At 44.1% G+C, this 7,953-nt stretch overlaps 1 non-coding gene across 1 annotated transcript; it reads left to right on the top strand.

Annotated features, from left to right (window-relative positions):
- The first annotated feature begins 6,880 nt into the window (after positions 1–6,880).
- Positions 6,881–6,987, top strand: LOC132477195 (U6 spliceosomal RNA). Its single transcript, XR_009530217.1, has one exon. It is a non-coding gene; the product is annotated as a U6 spliceosomal RNA (small nuclear RNA).
- The last annotated feature ends 966 nt before the right edge of the window (positions 6,988–7,953 follow it).

Here is a 7,953-nt window from a genome sequence, read left to right as displayed (position 1 = left end):
CAGTCAACACTTAAAATGAACCATCAGGGTTTCCCTGGTGGCGCAGTGGTTGAGAGTCTGCCTGCCGATGCAGGGGACACGGATTCATGCCCCGGTCCGGGAAGATCCCACATGCCCCGGAGCGTCTGGGCCCGTGAGCCATGGCCGCTGAGCCTGCGCGTCCGGAGCCTGTACTCCACAACGGGAGAGGCCACAACAGTGAAAGGCCTACGTACTGAAAAAAAAAAAATGAACCATCGCCGAGGATGATGGCAAGAAGAGGCAAGAGAGGTGGGCGGGGATGTGTGGTTTGTATTGTGTCAACTTGACTCAGCTGGAAATGTTTCCTAGACTCCTCTTCCCTTTAAGACGTGGCAGAGGGGCTTCCCTGGTGGCGCAGTGGTTGGGAGTCCGCCTGCTGATGCAGGGGACACAGGTTCGTGCCCCGGTCCGGGAGGATCCCACATACTGCGGAGTGGCTGGGCCCGTGAGCCATGGCCGCTGAGCCTGTGCATCCGGAGGCTGTGCTCCGCAACGGGAGAGGCCACAACAATTAGAGGCCTGCGTACTGAAAAAAAAAAGACTTGGCAAAAGAGGCAAGTGCAAATGCAGCAATCACCACCACTGAAAGTCACTATGGTCAGATGCAGTGGCTGATAAGATGCAGAGATGCCCAGAGGTTCCATCTGAGCTTGCTCTCCTCTGCTCTGCCTCCTGCTCTGTACCAGCAGGTGCTTGGTGGTGGCACTGACAGAGGCACAACTTGCCAGAGGGCCTTCCCTTGGCTGTACTACTTTGGTGACTGAATGTGCTTGGCTTCCCAGAGGGACTGGCTAGTGCCTCCTTTGATCCTGCATTTTCCCTCCTGGATTGTCCCCTCCCTGCTCCTCCTATAGCTCTGTAAGGTCTAATCCCTAGGATGAATCTCCTATCCCATGACCCATTGTGTTTCTGTGTTGAACCCTGACTGATACAGTGGACCAGACCACCTGGGCCAAGGTGAAGAACAAAGGAAGCTATCAAAGGCCTCTGAGACAGGCAGTGGCCTACATCTGTGAGTGGGGCTCCTGTGACTGTAGCCAGGGTTCAAGACCCCTGGGCTTCTAAACAGAGCAGGGCACTGTGCAGAAAAAAATTGCCATCAGACTATTTCCCAAGTCAGCCCCACACCTGGTGTCCTGTGCCTTCCTGCTTCACTGGCCGGGGGTCACTATCACTTGACCCCTCAGTCCTGACAAGAAGAGCTGTTTTTTGTATCTAACAAGTAGAAGGATTAACATGCAAGGGAGAAGAACTCCAGTCCTTTATGGCAGTGGTGTTTATATGCAGCAGCTTTGGGGCAACCACAGGAGTAGGTTAAATGGGGTGACTTTTCACCAAGAGCAGCTGTAAATCTGCCTTCCTCCAGGATGTATGTACAGTGCTCTGGGGAGGAGAACGTGTAATTGGCTGAGGAGGCATTAGTGGCTACATTTCAGAATCAGCTGGCGTGCTTTAAAAATATCCAGTTGCCCCACTGAAGGCCATTTAAATCCAGTTTCTGGGGGTGAGGCCCAGACATCTTGGTGGTGGTTTTTTTTTTAGTCCAAAGTGATTCCCAAGAGTAGCTAGTGTGGAGAATCCATTCAATCACAGTGAAGAGGTTGCAATAAAGGGGACCTGTGGGCCATATCTTTATTGATTTGTTTGTTTGTTTGTTTGTTTTGGCTGCACTGGGTCTTAGTTGTGGCACACGGAACCTTTAGTTGTGGCCTGCAGGATCTTTTTTTTTCTTAGTTGCAACATGTGGACCCTTAGTTGCGACATGACTGTGGGATCTAGTGCCCTGACCAGGGACTGAACCGGGCTGCCTGCATTGGGAGTGTGGAGTCTTACCCACTGAACCACCAGAGGTCTTACCCACTGGACCACCAAGTCCTGTGGGCTATATCTGATTGAAGACAGTATTTTCTTTCAGAAATTTGAAATTACTGCTAATATTGAAACAGGGAGATTGCAGATACAAACCTAAATTTCCAGCTTCTTTCCTTTGAAAACCCGGAAGCAATAGCAATACTGGGCCACAGTCCTCTCTAACCCCTAATGTCTTGCCCAGCCTTTTTCACTCACTTTATTATCTCCCTGTTCACTGCAGACATTGGATTTGGGGACCTTGCAGGGATTAAGAGCAGGTGTCAGTGAACTACAGCTCTTGGGCCAAATCTGGCTTGCTGCCTGTATTTGTATGGCCTGTAAGCTAAGAATGGTTTTTACATTTTGAAACTGGCAGGGGAAAAGTGAAAGAAGAATATTTCATGACACATGAAAAATTAAATAACATTCAAATTTCAGTGCCATATTGGAACATGGCTCATGGCCATGCTTATTTGCTTATGTGCTGTATGTGGCTACGTTTGTGCCACAACAGCAGACTGTGTGGTCACAAAGCCTCAGATATTTACTACCTGTCACTTGTTACAAGTTTGTTGATTAAGAGAATAAGATTTAGAATCAAAGAAAGCTAAGTTTGAACCCTGTATCTATTATTAGCTATCAGAGAGAATTTGGGCACATTCCATCACCTCTCTGCAAAATGCAGAGGAGAAATCTTACCCTGCAGGGGACTGTGATGATGTCTACTAGGTGACTGTGTTTAGCCTACAGCCTAGTGCTGAGAAAGTGCACAATACATTGTACCCAACAGAAGAGGGAGACTGAAAATCACCCTCTTTGAGATTGATAGTGTTTTTCAATGAATAACAGAAAAAGAGCCAGGGGTCCTTAACTATAAAAAAAAAGTTCAGGGCTTGCATATTGGCGCAGTTGTTGAGAGTCCGCCTGCCGATGCAGGGGACGCGGGTTCGTGCCCCGTCCGGGAAGATCCCACATGCCGCGGAGCAGCTGGGCCCGTGAGCCATGGCCACTGAGCCTGCGCGTCCGGAGCCTGTGCTCCGCAACGGGAGAGGCCGCAGCAGTGAGAGGCCCACGTACCGGAAAAAAAAAAAAAAAAAAAAAAAAAGTTCATTGCTCTTCTCCTAAAGAGGTTACATTACTATGTCATTAAAATCACTTTGCGGCAATTCAAATGGAGTTATTGTTCTACATTAGATATCTTTTAAGTGTAAAAACTGCAATATTTATCAAATACAAAATCACCTTTTTACTCAACACTATTAATTATTGGCTTTGTTATCATATAAAAGCCTTGGAAATAATTACCCATTTAGCATTAATAATAATTTAGTTTGTTTAGAAAGTGAACTGTCCATACAGAATGAAAACTGTCTTTTCTATGATATCACTTTATATTTTACATTGGAAGTTTATTAATTATCTAGAAGCTGATATTGTCAATTTCCCCCCAAAATGAATTTTTTCTGTTTGATCAAAGTTGACCAAATAAAAGACTTGGCTGTACGTATTTATAATCTAATTAAATAATCAGAATTGATAATACACTTAAAATACACATAACTTAACATTTACCATTTTAACCATTTTAAAGTGTACAGTTGTGTGGCATCAAGTACCATTCACAATGTTGTACAGCCATAACCAGTATCTAATTCCAGAACTTTTTCATCATCCCCAAAAGAAACCTGGTACCCACTAAGCACTCATTTCCAATTCTCCCTCTCACCCCATTCCCTAGCAACCATTTCTCTCCATGAATCTGCCTGTTCTGGATATTTCATTCAAGTGACATCATATAGTATGTGGCCTCGTGTACCTGGCTTCTTTCACTTAGCATAGTGTTTTCAAGGTTCATCTGTGTCGTACTGTAGCACGTATCAGTACTTCATTTTTTTGTGTGGCTGAATAATATTTCATTGTATGGCTATCCCACGTTTTGTTTATTCATTCATCCACCGATAGACATTTGGGTTGTTTCCATTTTAGGGCTAGTGTGAATAGTGCAGTGATGAACATTCATGTACATGTTTCTGTTTGAAAATCTGTCAGGAGTTCTAGTATCAAGACGCTTTCAGACAGTGCTAAGCGTCTGAAAAAAAATGAGCTGGATGGACAGTAAAAGGACTGAGACCTGGATGAAAAAGGTCTTGATAATGCATTTGCTTGCTTGCATAATACCTGTCTTACCTCCTTGAATGCAAGGGCCATGAGGGCCGGGACTGTAGGTATGTTCACTGCTGTACCTTGAGAGATTGAATATACAAACAGACAATGCCCAGACCACATATAAAAATAGAACTCTGACTCACAATCTGCAGCAACCAGCCCAGGAAACCAACCCATTATCACAAGTAACCAGCCTAGGAAGCCAGCCTGCTCTCTCTAAGTCAGACTTGGAGGACCACTGTCTTTAGCAGCCAGCCCAGAAGCCAAATAATAACCCCTGTACAATCAGCCCCAAATGACCAGGACTTGATTCATAACTGACAGCTTCCCTAATTTTTGTCCCCTCTTCTAACTAGAGGGACCAACCAGAGAAAGCCAAACGTTCATGCTTAACCAGTCACACAGGATGCCCTGCTTCTAGTTAGCCTACCTCCAACTTCCCTGTGCCAACAGCCTCCAGTCGGACACACCTGGCTCCTTCTCTCATCCCCCTTTCTTTAACTATAAAGCTTTCCCACTCCTCTGCCTGCCTCTGAGTCTCTGCCAAAAGGCAAATGATGAGGGCTGACTCTCTTGCTCTAGCAAGCTCTGAATACATAGCTTCATTATGTTCTCCTTTGGATGGTCTGTCTATTTCCACAACCTCCATCTCCTGGACAGGGCCTGGCACACAGAGGGCACACTGTTGATGGTGTGAACACACATCGCTGAGGAAGGGCCTGTGTTGTCCTATCACAGTCCCCTGCCTGGACACTCAAGCCCACAGCACACTCCCTGGTCTTATCCCAGCCCCACTCTCTCTTTAGAACTCCAGACCTGCTCACACAGCAGCTGACATGCCATCTCTGCCTGGACATCCACAGACCCCTGGGACTCAATGTGTCCCACATCTACTGGCCACCTACCCCCCTTCCTTCTACAGCTCTTCACCTGGTTTCATCGCCCAGGGTCCCCCCAGTGCCCAGCCTGGAACGTGGGAGTCAGCGTACCTCCTTCTCATTCTCCCCAACCAATAACCTGTCAGTAAGTTCCGTTGGTTCTACTCCAGAATGCCTGGTGAATCCACCCCTTCTTCTGGCTCCATTCCTGGGACAGGCCCTCGTTGCAGCAACAGCCCAGAACTGGTCTAGCTGCCTTCAGTCTGGTCTCCTCCAAAACAGCCAGGGGACACTCCTCTGAACAACCCATTTCTGACCAGGAGATGCCCCTGCAGAGTGACCTTCCAGCCACCCTCAGATTAGAGTCTAAACCTAAGAGAAGGGAATTCCCTGGCTATCCAGGGGTTAAGATTCTGCACTCCCAATGCAGGGGGCACAGGGTTCCATCCCCGGTTGGGGAACTAAGATCCCATTCACCACATCACACGGCCAAAATAAATAAATAATAAACCTAAGAGAAGAGTTTTTCTGGAGCCTCCCAGACCTGGTCCCTGCCCACCTTCCCAGCTTTAAATCTGGTCCAGCCTATACTCTAACCATGAACATGCCAGGCAACGGCACTCTCTGCCCTCCCTCCCTCCCCTCGCTTAACTTGGCAGGTAGCTCCTCTTCTTCAAGCCTCAGTGAGTCACTGCCTCTGTGGGGAAGCCTCGTCCTGACTGCCATGATCCCCTCCTCTTACCCGATCAATTTTTCTGGGCTCCTTACACTAGGGTGAGATTTGCTGGTCAGTTCCCCATCTCCCACCCCACTGTGTAAATTCCTTGAGGGCAGAAATTTTAGTTTTTAACATTTGCCATCTCAGAACCAAATACAACGCCTGGCACTTGGCAGATATCAAAATGTCAATACTTGTTGAGCAAATAAATGTTTGCGCAAGAAAAGAACCCTATCGGGGCTGGATTACCCAACAGACCTTAGGGCTGGTAGTGAAAGAGGGGAACGCCCCCCAAATTATTTGGAAAGATTTTGATATGTGGTAGTTGAATAAAAGCAATGAGGTCATCATTCTGAGAAAATAGAGGAAATGAAGATTTTGTTGGACTTCCTTACGTTCCTCTTGTTGTCTAGGTTTTTTATTTCCTATTTTATTTTATATTTATTTATTTTCTTTTAGAAGAATTTTTTAAAAACATTTTTTATTTCTTTAATGTTGTATCTATCTTTTTAATTTATTTTTGGCTGCGTTGGGTCTCTGTTGCTGCGTGCAGGCTTTCTCTCGTTGCGGCGAGCGGGGGCTACTCTTCTTTGCGATGTGTGGGCTTCTCATTAAGGTGGCTTCTCTTATTGTGGAGCACGGGCTCTAGGCTCATGTGCTTCAGTAGTTGTGGTTCGTGGGCCCTAAAGCGCAGGCTCAGTAGTTGTGGCACACGGGCTTAGCTGCTTTGCGGCATGTGGGATCTTCCCGAACCAGGGCTTGAACCCATGTCCCCTGCATTGGCAGGCGGATTCTTAACCACTGCACTACCAGGGAAGCCCTCATTATTAACTTTTAAAAAATTAGGATCTGCAGGAAAGATTTCTTTCATAGTTCCTCTCTTCCTTCCAAATACAATCTTAACCTCTATTGAGCAGATGTATATTTTTAAATTTTGTCTCCCTCTTTGCCTAGCTTCCATGAAGGTCTGCACTGAATTTGTGGCCCATATTTTATAATTATGCAATACTTTTCTGACTACTAACTTCTCAGATTATTATTTAACTTTCATTTTTCTTTTTCATTACTTTACTTTTCAAGCTTAACTGTACCATGGTTGTTGTTGCTTTTTTAGTTAACAGACTTTATTTTTTATAGCAGTTTTACAGAAACAGCAGGTTTATAGAAAAACTGAGCAGAAAGCACAGAGAGTTTCCATATATTCTCTCTTCCTTAAGTTTCTCCAGTTATTAAAAACTGGCATTGGGTGCTCGCTTCAGCAGCACATATACTAAAATTGGAACGATACAGAGAAGATTAGCATGGCCCCTGTGCAAGGATGACACACAAATTCATGAAACTTTCCATATTTTTAAGAGAAATGAGTTTCAAGCATTTTTGTTGGAAGCATTTTTGCTAAGACATTAAAACTGACTCTGGGCCTTATATAACTAAATTAGCTGGAGAAGATAGAAAGCTTTTTTTGTATTTTTATTCGTTGTTAAGTATTAACCAGCAAGCAAATTTTAAGACCAGAACTTATTGACCCCATAATTCTATCTTTTTAATAAAATTTAATTCAATAAAAATTTTAATTTTTTCAAAAAAAAACCTGGCATTGGTGTAATACATTTGATACAGCTGATGACCCCATATCGGTACGTTATTATTAACTAAAGTTCATAACTCATTTTACGGTTCACTCTTTGAGGTGTACAGTTCTATCAGTTTTGACAAATGTATAACATCATGTATCCATCATTTCAGTATCACACAGAAGAGTTTCACTGCCCTAAAAATCCCTGGTGCTTCCCACTGACCCCCATCCCCACCTCCACACTTTGCTGTTAGTTTTGTTTTTATTTTGAATTACATAAGAAAAAGGACAGAGAGGAATCACAATCATTTTATCCTATCATCTTATTATGGAAACTTTCAAACACCCCTAAAGGTGCAATGAATGATCACCAGTATACCTTCCACCTGGATTCAACAATCATTAACATTTTGTCATTTTTATTCTCTATTATTTATTTATTTTCCTTTATTTTACATATTTTTCTGAACCATTTGCAAGTAAGTTGCAGACACTGTGGACAGTTGATCTCTAAATATTTCAGCATACATTTGTAAGAATAAAGACATTCGCCTATACAATGTCGATGCCATTATCATAGCCAAGGAAATTAACTGTAATTCTATACTGTCGTCTAATATTCAGTCCACATTCAAATTTCCCCAGGTGTCTTCAGAATGCCTTTTATGACTGTTTTGTTTTCTCAAACCAGGATGCCATTAAAATTCATGTTTGGCCTGTATTGTCTTTTTAGTCCCTTTTTA

This window comes from Mesoplodon densirostris, chromosome 16 (genome assembly GCF_025265405.1).
Source record: "Mesoplodon densirostris isolate mMesDen1 chromosome 16, mMesDen1 primary haplotype, whole genome shotgun sequence".
Classification (NCBI taxonomy): domain Eukaryota; kingdom Metazoa; phylum Chordata; class Mammalia; order Artiodactyla; family Ziphiidae; genus Mesoplodon; species Mesoplodon densirostris.
This window is presented reverse-complemented; position numbering and strand designations above follow the sequence as displayed.